Here is a 17088-nt window from a genome sequence, read left to right on the forward strand (position 1 = left end):
GCTCCAGCTTCCCATCACCCTGACAGAGGAGGCAACCTATCCCATCCTGCCAAGTCCCTAAAGTGGCCTTATTTGGTGGTCTGCCCTCCCAGGACCTGTCCGGAAGTCTTTCACCCATAAAATACCTCACCCCTCCCGAACCAGACTCGACTTCCCTGACTCCCCACTCCCGGAGTCACGGAACCTCGCCCAGGAATCGCAGATCCCAATAAAGGCTTTCTTGGCTCCATAACTTGGTCTCTTTCTTTCCTCTCATCTCTGCCTCCATCTATTAAATCTTACATTATCAGAATTTCAAAAGCAAGTATCTGAATGTAAAATTGTTTAAACTTCATTACAAAGGATTAATAATAATGCTAAAGAGTCTAAGGAATCAATTGCCTTTGAAAATGACAAAACTCATCTCGTTAATCTCCTAGTATTATTATATAAGTATGATACTTTTCAGCATTTACCAGGATAAAAATAGCAGAAAATTTGTTGAAATATGAAAAACAATATAATATTTATAAAACTGTGAATTTTAATGAATAAGTAATTTAGTAAAGCAAAGCTAAGATATATTAGTTTTCTATAAACAATTTCAAAATAAATGGCTTGGTGTTACTTTCATTTTTTACTTAAGTTTCTAAACACTGTTGAGTTTTGTTTATGAGAAAGGCATATATCTGAAAATAAAATCTACATTATCAAGGTAAGTTGGACCTCACTCTGTGCTTGATCTGTTAATAACCAAAAATAAAAGTAAATGATGGTCCAAATATTTCAGTTGACTTCAGAGTGGCCTAGATTATTTTAATGACCAACAGGCAGTATCATTTTTATCACATGGTGGCTTTACATTAACAGGAAATGGCAAGAAAGAATGTAGACAATAAAGTGATTATAACATTGTAGATTAAGAATTGGAAGAGACTTAGATTCAATCTATTCTTACTTCTTAAATTTATGCATGGAGGAACCCAGTGTTTTCTTCAAGATCCTAGTGCTAAATGGAAAGTTCAATTTGCATCTTCATCCTTCATCTCCTTCACCCTGCTTATTAATACAAAGAATCTGATTCTCTTTTAAACTAGCTTAACAAAGCTTTTTAAAACTATACCTACACCTATAAAGTTACAGTTCCCTAATTTATATATACATGTTCCCAAACTGCAATTTGTAAAACAAATAAAAACAGAACACAAAATTAAATAAGAGCCTCCTTATAATCACAGATGAAAAGCCATACTGTTCAAAGTTGAAGACATTTTTGCATTTAAAGCTACTCCTCACAGGAGAATGAGAGACTTTCACACAAATAGTAGGTAAAGAGTGATGGGGGAACATTAGGCAGGCTGAGAGCAGAGTACTAGCTAGTACACCCCCTCCCCCAGGTGAGACAGGTATGATATTCCATGGACACTCCAGGCTACCCCCAAAGAGGAAGGGACAAAAAACAAATGGTTAAACTCAATCTCCATCAGTTTACAAAAAAAGGCAATCCCACCAGTAGCCTAAAGTCCAGGAACTTTCTACTGCCTTAGTGTCAATGCTTTGCTAGAGGGAGAAACAACCTTAGCTTGATAATAGCTAGGCTTTCAGTAATCTCTGAATCTTTAACATATTAAAATCTCTTTGGAAAGTTTCCTTTTGACTTTATCTCCCTCAAGTCCATGGTATATAACCAGTCATTCTCCATAAACACAGGGCAGCTCTTTCTGCCCACAGGTCCTGTCCCTGTGTTGTAATGAAATCACCTTTTTGCACCAAAGACATCTTCAAGAATTCTTTCTTGGCAGTGAGCTCCAAATCTCCACCATTACCACAAAACTTCACCAGAGAACACTTTGCATTACGGTAGAACTCATAAAACTCCAAACCCCAGAAAACTGCCTGGAATATTTAGGTAATAGTCAAAAGTTTGTTGCAGCCAGTTAACTTCTAATTCCATAAATAAAAGTTCTATAAGACATCATATATATGGAAGAATCACATATTAGTATTAATACACACACACACACACACACGATATTGTGTTTTATACTAAGAAATATACAGAGTTCCTAAAATCCTGGGAATTTCCTAAATGCTGTGAACTATTGTGTTTTTTGTTATGTAAGTGATGTGCCTTTTGGAAGACACCTAAGGATGGGGGCTAGCAGCCAAAGGCACCAACCCTGTGATTAGAGGGCTGGAACATTTTTAGTCCCACCACATGACCTCCATGGAGGGGAGAAGGGCTGGAGGTTGAATCAGGCAACAATGGCCAATGATCCAATCAATCATGTTTTGTCACGAAGCCTCCATAAAACCCCAAGAGGACAGTGTTTGGAGAGCTTCAGGGTAGGTGAACACATGGAAATTCAGGGAGAGTGGCATGCTGGGAGAGAGTATGGAAGCTCTGTGCCCTTTTCCCCATACCTTATCCTATGCAACTCTTCCCTCTGGCTGTTCCTAGTTATAGCCTTTTATTAAAATCCGGTAATCTCATGAGAAAATGGGTTTCTTCAAACTCTGTAAGTTATTCTAGCAAATTTATTGATTCCATGGACCCAGATTTTGGAACCCTTGATTTATAGTCACTTTATCAGTAGCATAGATACTGTAGGACTGAACCCTTATTCTGGGTAAGTCACTTACTTAGTATCTGAAGAATTGAATTGTTTGATGGTGGGGCAAAACCTTCCCGCCCTAAATTAGTGGGCAGAACACACACACACACACACACACACACAAAATATATATGTATATACACACATATGCAAATGCACACATAATATGGACTTACACCTAAAGCACTCTCTGCCAGAAACAGAATCCTTTAATAAAGTTTTCTTTACCAATATTTCAGTTTGTATCATATATTACCAGTTTTTCTCTCTTTTCATTACTAATTTCTGCTTCTGACCCTCTGTACTGCACAGCTTCAAATAACACAAAGAATGAAAATTATAACTGTTTTATTTGGGTAGATTTCATAAAAAAGATAATGTTTAAAGAAATCAAATGAAAGGGGATTTAATTTAAACTGAGTTTGTCAGATGAAAAGATGCTTCCCTCAAAGCCTAAACGATTGCTAGTTAACTCAGAGTTTATGCCCAGGGAACTGGCTATAAAGTCCCTCTGATGAGAAAGAATATGCAGCCTTTTAAAAATAGGCCAAAGGCTTGTGTTTTGGAAGTGTAACATTTAATAGTGCTGATGACTCATCATCAGCCTGGAAAGATGGCAAAGGCTGGGTATTGGAGAGTCCTGTAAACCAGGTTTAAGATTTTGAACTTTTTCCTATTGAATCCATGCATAATTTTAAGCATTGAAACAATTATCAAATTTTTCTTTTTAAAAAAAATTTACTCTGATAGGAGCATCTGGGTATCTCAGTCAGTTAAGCATCAGACTCAATTTCTGCTCAAGTCATGATCTCACAGTTCATGAGATTAAATCCCATGTCTGACTCTGTACTGTCAGCCTGAGATTCCCTTTCTGGCCCTCCCTTTCTCTGCCCCTTCCCTGCTCATGCTTCCCCTCTCTCTCTCTCTCTCTCTCTCTCTCTCTCTCTCTCTCTCTCTCTCTCTCTCTCTCTCTGTATCTCTTTCTCTGAAAATAAATAAGATCAACATAAAAAAATGACTGATACAGTAGGGTGAAAGTTTGGAGCAGGACAAAAGTTGGTACACTGGGCAAAGGATACTGCAGAGTGACTTAGGAGGCTACTGGAATAATGCAGAGAGAAGGATGAAGTAAGAAAAGATTGTAGTTAGTGGAAGGAGGAGAACAGTGGGGGAAGACTAAGTTATTCTGTTTATAAAAAAACATATTTTAGGATAATTAGAAGAGAAGCATAACAGATGATTCTAAGGTTTTTGTTCATGGAAATAAGTAGACAGAATACCATTTGCCAAGATTGAGAACGTGGAAAAGGGAACCAGTTAGTGAGGGAATATTAAGAGTTTAAATATATGCGCTTGAAGTGCTATAAAAAACTTAGAAGATGCTTAGTAATCAATTGGGTATATGTTTACATCCAGGCCTTATAAGAGAAGTGTAGGCTGGAAATACAAGTTATGAAGTCCATCAAGCTTATTTTATGTGTCATATAGAATTTACAAACATTAGGGTCATTGTCTCATTAATAATAATAATATGATAGACACTACGATTTTCTTTATACACTTGAAAGTTGAAATAGCCTAAATAAATTTCTCAACATCATTTATTAAATTAGCAGCAGCATCTCCCAAGAGCATGACTTCAGTTATCTAACTGCTGCAGAACAAACTGTCTAAAATATTTAGTGACTTAAACCAAAATTTTGTCAGTATTACATTTCATTAATTTGGAGTCAAGAATTGAGATAGGACACAATGAGGGAAACTTATCTCTGCCTAAAATTTCTAGGATATCACATGGGATAAATTGAATGACTAGGAGTTAGAGCAGGCAAGAGTTGCCTGAGTTGGTCTTGCTCACTTCCCATGGCCTTTCCAAGTGGCTTTTCCAAAAGTTTATGGGTGTTCTATGATTGCTGAATTTTCTACCATGAGCTGAGGACTCCAAGAGGCATAACACATTAACTACCAGTCCTCTTCAAAGCTATACTTGGAAAGAGCAATTTTACTTGTCAAAAACAGTCAAAAATAAGATCACACTCAAGTAGAGGGAACAAAACGCCCACCTCTCTATGGGAAGAGGGTGAATTTATTTGCAGCCATCTTTAATTCACTACACCTTCAACTATAGCCCTTGTAGTTACTCTAAGCTATAAACAATTTCTATATGGTATAATTTCAGCAAAGTTTCATCCATTGAAGAAGTGATCAACAAGTGTTTGTTCAATGATAATTCTAATGCAGAGATTATGTTTTGTTAATTATAAATACAAAATAGCATTTCAGATGTTCCACCCTCTTGGACAAAAAAATGAAGGCATTTAGAATGTCATCCCAGAGCAGTACTTTTGAATTCAACTAGTTGTAGATTACATATGTCTGTGAATTATTCCAGCTAGGGCTTCAATAAAAGGTCTTTCATATTCTGCTTCAAGAGTCTAATTTTGGATGTGTCCTCTTGCAAATATTCTCATTGACAGAATGTATTAGAGTACTTTGTAGAGCTCTACCTTAGTGGAACTGATAGCTTGTTGCCTTCACTGATTGTTAAGAAAATCATCAGTAAGATGACTTCAAAGAAAAGGTCAAAGTCCGCTTTTGGCCAAGAGCAAACTCCATACAGAGAATAATACCATTCTAAGTTAACCACTTTCTCCAAACAATGTTCTGATTCATATAGATGAATAAACCAAATCAAAAAATGTTCCCAACTCACGCAATCACCAACATTATGTAAAATGTTGAAATGGCTTTGATTAGCAATCAGAAATATCAAACAATCAGGTATCAAGCTTCAATATTCCTTTAATCCCTTAGAACTTTTAAGAATGACATTTTATACTGTTTACATTCTTCATACATTATTTTACAAAAAATGAATATTAATGTTGAATCAGCAACACAGTATGCAATACCAGTCAATTTAAAAAAATGATATTGTAGAAATTGAATTATAACTGTTTCTTACAGAATTATAGCCTATAGTTCCAAGTTATCAATAGACACACAACTTGCAAAAGAGATTAACAGTTTAGTTATTTTAATGTATTAAGTAATTCTGATCAAGGTGAGAAAGTACTAAAAGAAAATGGGAATTGTAGCTGGAATCCTGGCTCTTCTGGTTTTTCACCACATAATCTGCACAAGTCACTCAGCCTCTCTAGGTGTCAGTTTTGTCAGCTGTAAACTAAAGATATCGTCACTCAGGCTAAAAAGTTACAGTAAGGGAAAAATTTTCCCCACTTAATTATTTATTATGTGATCAAATCAACAATAAAAACAACCATGTATGTGTGTGTGGTATGCAGTGGAAAAGCAAGGTCTGAGGAAGTGAAATAAAAATATGAGTGGCAAAAACGGTAAACAAAATTCTTTTCAAGTTATGAAAGCATAAAAAATGATAAATTAGGACAAATAAATAGATGAGACTATCTTGAGAAAAATCTTTCCAGGGAAATATGACTTTAATGTCAATATAAAATATTTTCTAGATGTTTCAATTATTCATTATTAATGTTATATAAAATATGTCTTTCATAGACAAGATTCCATAAATGCAATGACTCTTAATGCCCTATTTTCTTACTCTCCCATTTCATTTCCACCTTCAGTATGCCACTGCGACGGTACACCAGGCATCTCAGGATTAAGGGGTCTTGGTTGTGTGTCTGTTACAACACAGCCCTCAATATAACAGCTAAGTAACTATTTCACAGACATCTTTTATCCAAAAGATGGACATTTTGTTGATTCTTTTAAACAAATTTATATATATAGTTTACTAATAGTTTTATAATTTAAGACCAAAATTTGAATATTCGTAGCCCTGAAATTGTCTTTCCTACAGCAAGAATACATACCTAAATTAACATAATCTCAATGAGATTATTTTGGAATAAAGTATGTTAACATTAGAGAAAGATAAGTCATTTTTTATAAAACCATCCCAATAAGCTTCATCTCCTTCTGGTACCACCAATTCCATAATTACCTTAATAAAAAAATGGGGTGCCTGGGTGGCTCAATCGGTTAAGCTTCTGACTTTGGCTCCAGTCATGATCTCCCAGTTCGTGGGTTCAAGCCCTCAGTCGGGCTCTGTGCTGACAGCTCAGAGCCTACTGGAGCATGTTTCAGATTCTGTGTCTCTGTCTCTTTCTCCCCCTCCCCTGTTCGTGCTTGTCTGTCTCTCAAAAATAAATACATTTAAAAAAAAAAAAAGGACTCACCTGCATAAACAGATCTTCTACTTCCCTTAACTTCTGCATTTTTATCTGGAGTCTCCAGGGGCTGTTCTCAGTTCCCTGGTCTCGCTTGTCTCTCGTAAAATTTTCAGCTTACCGTCTTTTATAGAATTCTGCTTCCATCCAACAACTGCCTCATGACTGAGGAGCTGGAGAAGATACTCGTTGGTAGGAACCTCCCCACTGTTGACAGTTCCTAACCTACCCAAAGATTCGGGAAAAATACACCAATATGTAACCCAGTTTTCTACCCTTACCACTTGTTTCCTGGATACCAGAGAGGGCTATTTTTGCTTCATGTTTTGAAGACTTCGCCATGAAAAAGCTTCCCAGCTTCTGTCATTTTCTTTCTTCCTAGACCACAGAGACTAAAATTACAATGTTTCAAAACGTAAAATAGATAATACTTTATCTTTCCCACTGAACATTTTTCCAAGTTAGGTACAAAAACCCTTTTTATTTCTTGGAAACTGACTCCTGGTAGCTCCATCAAATAGTTCACAGGATGCACAGGTGGTTTTAGAGTTTGCTTGGTGCCACTTGCTTATGATCTAGCCTTATAAAAGACTTGTCTTCCAAAAGTATCAGTCTCTAACACTAGAATCTTATTTACCTCCTTTTTTTTTAAAGTTTATTTATTTTGAGAGAGATAGAAAGCATGAGTGGAGGGTGAGGGAGCAGAGACAGAGGGAGAGAGGGAGAATCCCAAGTAGGCTCTGTGGGGTCAGTGCACAGAGCCCCATGTGGGGTGGAGTTCACACTCAGGAAACCAGTAGGTCATGACTTGAGCTGAAATCAAGAGTGGGACACTTAAGCGACTGAGCCACTCAGGAGCCCCCTACCTTCTTAATTAAACAACCATAACTATTATAAATTCTGTGCATGTTTTGCTTCTATCTTAAAAGTTGAGTATAATATAATTAACTATATGCCAAGTCTATATAAATGCTATCTTTGAGAAAAAAGCACCTATTAGCAGTTAAGAGTAATATTGATGTTTCTATATGAAATTACAAAAAAAATCTGCTTCTAAGACAAACAAAACTATATCTTTATGTTTGCTAATTAAATATTGTTGCAAAATACCAAACCACCAGATGATTATCCCTTTAGTTGTTTATTTTCTAAATTAAATGAGAAAAAATGGAATGCATATTAAAAATCAACTATCCACTTATTGTCCACACAATCAGAAAAATTATTACTCTAAATAATTTTATAGTTTTATTTGTACAAGTGAAGCTTAGCAATCATTTTTATGAAAGGACTTATAATATAAAATAATAGATAATATAAAAAATTAATAAAAAGAAATACCAGAGCATTGCATTTATAGCGATAGTCATATCTTTACTTAGAAGCAGCAAGCAATATGTACTTAACAGAATAATAAAAGTATTCACTTTCATGGGACACCTGGGTGGCTCAATCGGTTAGGCTTCTGACTCTTGATTTCAGCTCATGCAGAGTCCCTAGTTCAAGCCCCACGATGGGTTCTGCACTGACCTTGCAGGGCCTGCTTGGGGTTCTCTCTCTCTCTTCCTCTCTCTCTGCCTCATTCTTCTCCTCTCTCTGGCCCTCCCTCCCTATCTCCCTCTCTCTCTAAGTAAATAAGTAAATATTTAAAAATATTCATTTTCATGACTTAAACAAAAATCCTGTATTTATTAGAAGATTGTGTGAGCTTTGTGTCTTGTATGTTAAACTCATGTTTCTCTAAATTGGAGTGAATATATACTTACGGGATTTATCAATTCAACCAATATTTATTAAACTCTTTCTATGCGCCAGATAATGATGCCCAATTGAGTGTTAGAAATAAAATATGCTATTGAATTGTTTATATGGGGTAGTTGAAAAAGACCTGGGGTATTAAAAACAATTCCAAAAAATATTATCCATAAAAGAAGAGCTACAGGATAATTAGCAATCGGTCAAGCAAGGCAGAGTTCCAGGCAGAGAACAACCTAAAGCAGCATGTGGGGGCAAGAAAAAAAGAAAAATGAAGTAACTGAGTATGCGAGTGAAACACTGTAAGAATAGGAAAGTTTATAAATGAAGCTTGACATTTAAAAAAATAAACAGCAGGAAAGCTTCCTGTTTATGGTAAAGACCAAGTAAGGCTACTACTGGCAGACAAAAGCCATAAAATATGTACAAAATACAATTAAAATAAAAGCAAACAATAAAAACTGGTAGGTATTGGAAATGACACCTGGTGACTTTTCTTTTATCAAAACATCCAACCTATGGGCAAATCCTAGTCTGTACTATGTGGGAAGATTTAAGACTGAAACGCCAGCCATCCTGGCCAGAAGAACCACAGAACAGAGAAACCACAAGGCTGCTCTGGGCAATCACCGCTAATTAAGAAAGTATTGCCAGAGGAGAGAGAGCAGAGGCTCCAAATTCCATGAAAAAACTGTCCATTAAAGAAACACAGATAAGCCCAACCAGATGAAATGCCAGCCTAAACAGACCCCCCCCCAAAAAATCAAAATCAAAACACTTGGAAAATATAACATACTCTGAAAACAACATTTCAAATTTCCATGATATGATAAAAGTGTAAGTGGGTCTCTAAAGAACAAAGGAAAAATGACCTATATCCAATAGAAAGGACAATCAGAGGACCCTGACAATGAGATCTTGATTTTAAAATAAACTGAAAAGATTCATAAAGCAGCTTTTATAACCAAGCTCTATGATATCTGGAACATATGATTATAACGAAAAAATATCTCAGAAGAAACATCTAGAGTCTCTATGATGATAGCATTGTCTATATTCCCTGGTCAACTAATTCTTCTATCACTCTATTATATGTTCCACTGAAATTTCAATTCAGCAATAGCATTTTCTATTTCTTTACTGCACTCTCATCTTTCTTGACCAATCCTCTTCTTCCAATAATGCTTTTTTTTTATAGAATATCACATGAATTTTTCACTGAGAGAGATAAGAAGGCAAAATGTCTACAGGCTTTTCCAACTATGTGTGAACTGAATTAACAAATCCACAGTGAACAACCACCAACAAAGTCTGAAAGATGTGATGCAATTCATCACTCATCATGCTGCATATGTATGATTTATGTAGAGATTTGTGGATGAAAGAGCTAGGGGCAAGTTTGTACTTCATATAGTTGCACACAATGACTCCGTGGAGGTAATGGAAATTAGACAGGCAATTTTGGACATTTGGTATTCCTTATCCAAACTATGGTAACTGGGATCCAGGTATATAAGAGCCACTGCTTCTGAGATAAGGAAGCAGAAGGACCTTTTCCTGCTTCCATTCTTGCTGGGACCTGCACCCTCACTTCACACATGCCTCATAAAGCAAAAGGTGTATGTCCTCCTTGGAGGAGAAAAAAAGTTATCGACTTATTTTCTTCTCTTTTCTTCTTTAAGGAAACTATTTATTTATTTGTTTGTTTGTTTGTTTGTTTGTTTATTAATATTCCAGTTAGCTAGCATACAGTGTAGTCCTGGCTTCAGGAGTAGAACCCAGTGACTCATCTTTTACACATGAAACCCAGTGCTCATCCTGAAAAGTTCCCCCCTTAATACCTGTCACCCATTTAACCCACCTCCCCACTCACCACCCCTTACAACAACCCTCAGTTTGCTCTCTCTATTGAAGTCTCTTATGGTTTGCCTCTCTCACTGTTTTTAACTTATTTTTCCTTCCCTTCTCTTATGTTCATCTGTTTAGTATTTCAAATTCCACATATGAGTGAAATCATATGATATCTGTCTTTGACTGACATATGTTGCTTAGCATAATATCCTCCAGTTCCACCCACATTTTGGAAAATAGCATGAAAAATAATGAAATCTTGCCATTTGCAAAAATGTGGAATTGATTTGTTTAGAATAGATAACATCTAAGGAAGGATCAGGTGAGAATGACCTACTGATGCCATCCTTTGTGTATTCTAGACCCCTGGAGCTACATCTCGATGCCAACACCTCACCACCAAGGTCCCCCAGCTCCAAGGAATCACCCCTGAGCCCTCATCTTCCTTCTATCCGGTTCCTGGATGCCTAGCTGCACATGTGCATGAGACCACAATTCTCAATATAAGCCCTAGATCCTGAGCAAAGACGAGACTCTTTCTCATTTCTTTTCTGAGTCTCCCAGACATTTAATCTGTATCTACACATTCTTTCTCTCTCTGCCTTCAATAAACTGCTTTCACCTCCTGCTGTCTCACATTTGACTTGTATCCTGCACACAGCCAGGGACCCTCTTGCTGGGCCTATGGGACCTTCTCTCAGTCCCTGGATATGGCCTGCTGACATGACTTGTATATATTAAATTGAAGATACAAGATATAAACTTCAGCAAATTGACCATGTGTTAGAGAAAAATAAGGTCTTTAGCTGAGAAGGAAAAAAAAGTACTTAAAACAAACCCTGAATAATACTAATATTATGAACTATAAAAAGAAATAAGTCTAAAAGAGACTGGAAATAAAAGGCCAGGAACAGTAGAAATGTGTATCAAAAAAAATGTTTCAAGGGACACAGAATTTGAAAGTAAAGGTGAAATAATGAGTAAGACAAGGACTGAGGAATAACTAGATATTTTTAAAGCAATAAGATCACTGGAGACTTTCTGAGTTATTTTCAGAAATGAAAACTAATTTTAAGAATTGTGTGGGGGGGGCTCATTCAGTTAAGCATCTGAATTCAGCTCAGGTTCAGCGTACAGTTCATGGGTTCAAGCCCTGCATCATGCTCTGGGCTGACAGCTCAGAGTCAGGAGCCTGCTTCAGATTCTGGGTCTCCCTCTCTACCCCTCCACTGTCCGTGCTCTCTTTCTCTTGCTTGCTCTCTCAAAAATAAATAAACGTTAAAAAATTCTTTTAGAAAAATAAAGAATTGAATGGGAAGTACTAATGTGGATGTGGCAATGTATCTCATGATTTAAAGATGATCAGAGGTTTATTTCAGCATAGTTTACCTAAACTGTACTAAACAATATCTATCCTAAACAACACTGGGATTGAAAATCTACAGGAGAACGAAAGAGAACCACAAGCATTGTAACTCTGAGGCACTGAGGTGAGGAAGCCTTTAGTGTCCAGGCAGTATTGTTAACCTTTGAGCTTATTTTATCCTGTTGTAGTTTTAGGCTGTAAAAGTTTAACGAAAGTCTATTGACTGATGAATCATAAATAGATGTAATATATATATTATATACATACATGCATGAATAATATGCATACTTGTATAAAATATATACATAATTATACATACACATATATATGCAATATTATTTGATCAAAAAGAATGAAATCTTGCCATTTGCAACAATGTAGATGGAGCTAGAAGGTACTATCCTAAGCAAAATAAGTCAGGCAGAGAAAAACAACCATTATATGATTTCACTCATATGTGGAATTTAAGAAACGAAACAGATAAACACAAGGGAAGAGAAGGAACAATAAAATAAAAACAGAGAGGGAGGCAAACCATAAGAGACTAATACAGAGAACAGACTGAGGGCTGCTAGAGGGGAGGTGGGTGGGGGATGGGCTAAATGGGTGATGGGCAGTAAGGAGGGCACTTGCTGGGATCAGCTCTGGGTATAATTATATGTAAGTGATGAATCACTAAGTTCTAATCTTGAAACCATTATTACACTATATGTTAATTTGGATTTTAAAAAATGAGGAAAGGTTTTACAGCCTAACATTATTGGAAAAGAAAGAGAAATGTTATGTTTTCATGTGAGCTAGTTGGAGGAGGCCGAGCCTCTTTTGTTTCTAGCCCTCCTGTAAGTAGTAAGCATGGACAGCTACAGAAAGTAGTGGGAAGGAAGAAGATGAGCTATTTTTAGGAGAGAGTGTCCAAATAGATGCTATGGAGAAAGAAAGGAATCGCTGATTTGGAAAACGTAGGAGGATTACTGCAGTCATGAATCTCAGGAGAGTTTCTTTCTTTCCTTCCTTCCTTCCTTCCTTCCTTCCTTCCTTCCTTCCTTCCTTCCTCTCTCTCTCTCTCTCTCTGTTTCTCTCTCCTTCTTTCTTTCTCTTTTTCTTCCTTTCTTTCTTGTTTTCTTTCTTTCTTATAGTATGAGAGTAGATAACCTTTTGACCATTCTGATAAAAATATACAAATAAACAAAAACATAAAAACTTATATAAACACACAGCAGATATTATATTGATCCATATTAAGTCACAGCATAAAAACTCAAAAGACACTTAGGTGGTCTGGGGTCAGGTTTTTTCAGCAAACCCTTAATAATTAACATTTTAGGCCTTTTTTTTTTTAACATATAGGTTCAATAGCCAAATACTAGCTTTTAGTAAACTGATGGCTCTCTCAATTCACTAATGGAACTCAAAACACCATTCCATCTGCTGCATCTATTCTATTGCTTCTTTGAATGCATGTAATTTAGAGAACAAAGGAAAATGAATAAGAGACTGAATTTCAAGATTGCATATTATCCTTAGGATAATTTTCAGTGCTGGCAGAATAATATCACAAAAAAGATAATTACTTCAAGGTTATATTAAATAAAGTAAAGATACTACTCCGTAAGAATGCTCCTTGTGTGAAGAAAGAAAAAAAAATAACCCTAGGGTGGGAATGTGAAGTGAGTCCTCACTGTAGTTTAAATTATGACCCTGTTGGGGTTTTGTAGGAGCCCAGATTCTGGTGCAAAGGCCTCTGTCTTTTAATCATGGTTCTACTACTTGTTAGCAATGAAATATGAGACAAGTTACTTAAAATACTGATCTACAAAATGGGTTAATAATAGTACCTAAACTAATTAAGCTAATATATATAAAATGTTTTGAAGACTGCCTGACATGCAGTGAGTATGATTGTTGGAAATTATTATCAAACCAGTGGTGGTTATATGTTATTCATTCTCCCAACTCATATAAGATTTATTGGATAATATGACCTAATGACATAATATAAGTAATAAATTCTTGTAAAGTTTGTGTTTGTTTATAATTTATTCAATGTATTATTAATAATACCTGACATGTAAAAATTTCATAGAATTTTAAGATTAACAGCAATAAACTCTACTTCATCAATAAATCTTAATTTTTAGAGTGTGAAACACTGAGAGATTAAGAGAAAAAAAACTAAAATCTAAACCCTTGGGGCTAAAGAGAAATGCTATGATTTTTCCCTAAACTGAGCTACTTATTTTTTTTAAATATACAAGGAAAAAGAGATATAAATTCTCTACTTATTGTGTGATTTATGCTGTGATAACTTGTGCTCTAGAGAACTTTTAGGATACCTACTGAGCTATGTCCTTTCAAAATAGCTCAATTATTATATGTCTGGGGTTAAAATTTTCTGGAATACTAAGTATATATCCAAATAAGATTTGAAAATGTCTTACTGTTAAAGGATTTTATATCTATATAATTTTCATAAAATATAGCTATACAAAAATACCTTTAAAATAGAATTCATATGTGAATGACTACATTATTTTATATGTGTGCCGGAAATCGTAAGTCAGATTCTTTCCTGATGAAGCCATTTCTCTAGTTGACAACTGTCAAAGCCATCTCAAAAACCCATGAATATTAAAGCGCTGTTCACTGGCACATTTGGCATTTTGAAGCCAGGCAAATAGAACTCATGAAATATGAAAGGAGTGCTCCATGTCGCTTTGTAGAAAATGTTGCCATTAAGATGATGTATGAGGAAATTCACACCTTCATCGGCTGGGTGTGCTCAACTGTATTTTCAATCAACTGTATTACTTTGCTTTGATAGTGTTATCATTGGATTATATCCTCCTTCTTCTTGGCTTTAAGAGATCCCAAAGCCAGGATTAAATGAAAATGTTAAATTATTTTTGCATATAATACATGTTTTAAACAAAAGTGCATTAAGTTACTAGCTATTTTACAACAAATACTAGAGTATAAAGTCTTTCCATTTTAGCTCTTAGTAGTTTTTATTCTTCTATTACTACTTTGTAGAGTTCAAGTTTATTAGAAAATTGTGATATGTTCCTTTATATTCTAGACTCAGAAAAACATGTCCTGATTACATTTTTGTATGCTTAGTGATATTACACACCTGTCTATTAACTTTAAAACTATATCCTTTCTAGACATAAAGATTTTTAGTTTGTAACTATTTGGAGCAAAGCAGTGCATTTTATTTTATCTACTCTGTACTATTATGAAACACAAGATGAAAAAAGTTCTCACTCTAACAAAAGGATGTGTCAATATACCACAGAAATATTAAGTCTTAAAATTTACTTTTTGTTCAAATGAGAAATTATATATATCACAATAAATATCAAGGTAGGCAGTTAGTGCAGTAGTTAGGAATTGTACATATTGCAAAGATACATAAAGATATTTAATCAATATTCTATAGAGTTTTTTTCTGCAACTCTTTACATTTTATAGTGTGAAGTCTTAAAATTACTTTTCCTTTAAAACATAGTCTTGATTGCAGGTGGAACAAAAAATATTTAAGGCAGTACACACATGATTACAGAATCCACATCTTCAGTTTCATACTTTCCTTTATGCATAATTAAGTATTCATAATTATGATTTTTTGAATGTAATATTTTATTTTAATTTTATCTACCTTGTTTCCTTTTGTTTTTATTTTTAGAGAGGGAGCATGAGCAGAGAAGAGGGAGAGAGAATCCCAAGCAGGTTCCACTCTCAGCACAGAGCCCAGCTCAGGGCTCCATCTCAAGACTGAGATGATGACCTGAATCAAAACCAAGAGTCAGACACTCAACCAACTAAACCACCCTGTCATCCCCATAGTTTCTTAAAATAAAAGTGATTTAGTAGCGTTTTGCTTGTAAATCCATGAGTTTGTGAACTTATATTGGCTGAGCATATATAAGATAGTTTTATTTTTGTGAATATATCAAATCACAGAGTTTGACTTTAAAAGAAAACTAAGCTCAATATACAGCCACGGTAACTGTGCTGAATACTCTCATTTAAATGGGGACGGCATGCTTCTATTCATTTCCAGACCCCAGGACTGGGCGCATATGCATGCGTGCGTGCGCAAACACAAAGAAAATTCCTATTGAGGAAGAACGGGAATCCAGATATGTTCTAGAATTCCAATTTAGTTACATGCTCCTATGTCATATAATAAAACATATAAATAGAAAATCAAGGCTGTGGCCAATTCCTCAGGTGGACTTATTAGTAAACAGCTCAGAGCGGACAGCATGATAAAGGGTTCTCTGCAAGCATGGCCTCTCGGGCAGAGGAGGTTAGTTGAGGACAAAGTCAGGACGTGGCTTTATGCAATAACCTATATAAATTTATTACTTTACATATATAAGAAAATTAGAGGGTCTGAAACAAAATCCCTTCAAAGAAGTATCCCTTGATAGAATAGTAAAATGTCTTCCTTGGGTCCTGACAATTTATTTGAGACAGTACTTTGAACAGCAGTATTAAGGTCATGCTGAAAAAGTAATTTTAGATGGTCCAACTGATAATCTACTATGTTTACAGTTATTCATGGAGTTGGCAGGCCAAAGCTGATTGTAGTAAAATAAGGAGAATCTTTAGATGTAGGTAGGAAACAATTCAGGAATCTCCAAATAGCTCATTAGTCTCCCCTGGAAGACTTATTCTTGACTTATCTAGTGGGTCAGCAAACATTTTCTGTAAAAGGCCAGATAATGCAATCTCTGCTACAACTAGTCTGCTGTGCCTTGTAGTAACAAACAGTCACAGAAAACACAAGTGAATAATATGTGTGGCTCTTTTCTGGTAAAACTTCATTTATGGACAACTTAGGGGTCATATGATGGTCCCATGTCATGTAATATTAATCCTTTACAAATTTTCAACTGTTTGAGAATATAAAAATCATTCTTAGTTCATGAACCATACAGAAAAAGGTGACCGGCCATAGTTGGACAACCCCTGGACTAATCTAGGGCAAGGTTTCCTGGGAAAGAACAGCTTCTTAGAGCCTCCTAATTTACATAGCAAGTAACTTGGTCTTGTATGGGAACCCAGACATTCTACTTCTTTAGTAATGGAATAAGTCACAGAAACTCTAAATTATAACCTCTCTCCAGATTTTTATATAGAAGATGTATGTCCTCCAAATTATAGGAAGTTTTTTTAAGTATTTATATTTACAGAATAATTTGCTGTCATTATGTAACACAAGTATTTTGATATATGTTCCTTCTAGAAACTAATAGTTTCTCTCAGAAATCACAGTTGTGTACACACACACACACACACA

General features: G+C 35.5%; 1 protein-coding gene and 1 long non-coding RNA gene across 2 annotated transcripts in view; both read right to left on the reverse strand.

Annotated features, from left to right (window-relative positions):
• The window catches only part of LOC115291288, a 166757-nt gene extending 159598 nt beyond the window's left edge, over positions 1 to 7159 (reverse strand). The window contains exons 1-2 of the long non-coding RNA XR_003908395.1: positions 7090 to 7159; positions 6818 to 6981 (exon numbers count right to left, since the gene is read on the reverse strand). This is a non-coding gene — a long non-coding RNA (uncharacterized LOC115291288). The remainder of the gene's footprint in view (positions 1 to 6817; positions 6982 to 7089) is intronic.
• Positions 1 to 17088, reverse strand: part of GALNTL6 (polypeptide N-acetylgalactosaminyltransferase like 6) — a 1123375-nt gene that overhangs the window by 895528 nt on the left and 210759 nt on the right. The window lies entirely within an intron of this gene.

Source organism: Suricata suricatta, chromosome 1 (assembly GCF_006229205.1).
Source record: "Suricata suricatta isolate VVHF042 chromosome 1, meerkat_22Aug2017_6uvM2_HiC, whole genome shotgun sequence".
NCBI classification, from domain to species: Eukaryota; Metazoa; Chordata; class Mammalia; order Carnivora; family Herpestidae; genus Suricata; species Suricata suricatta.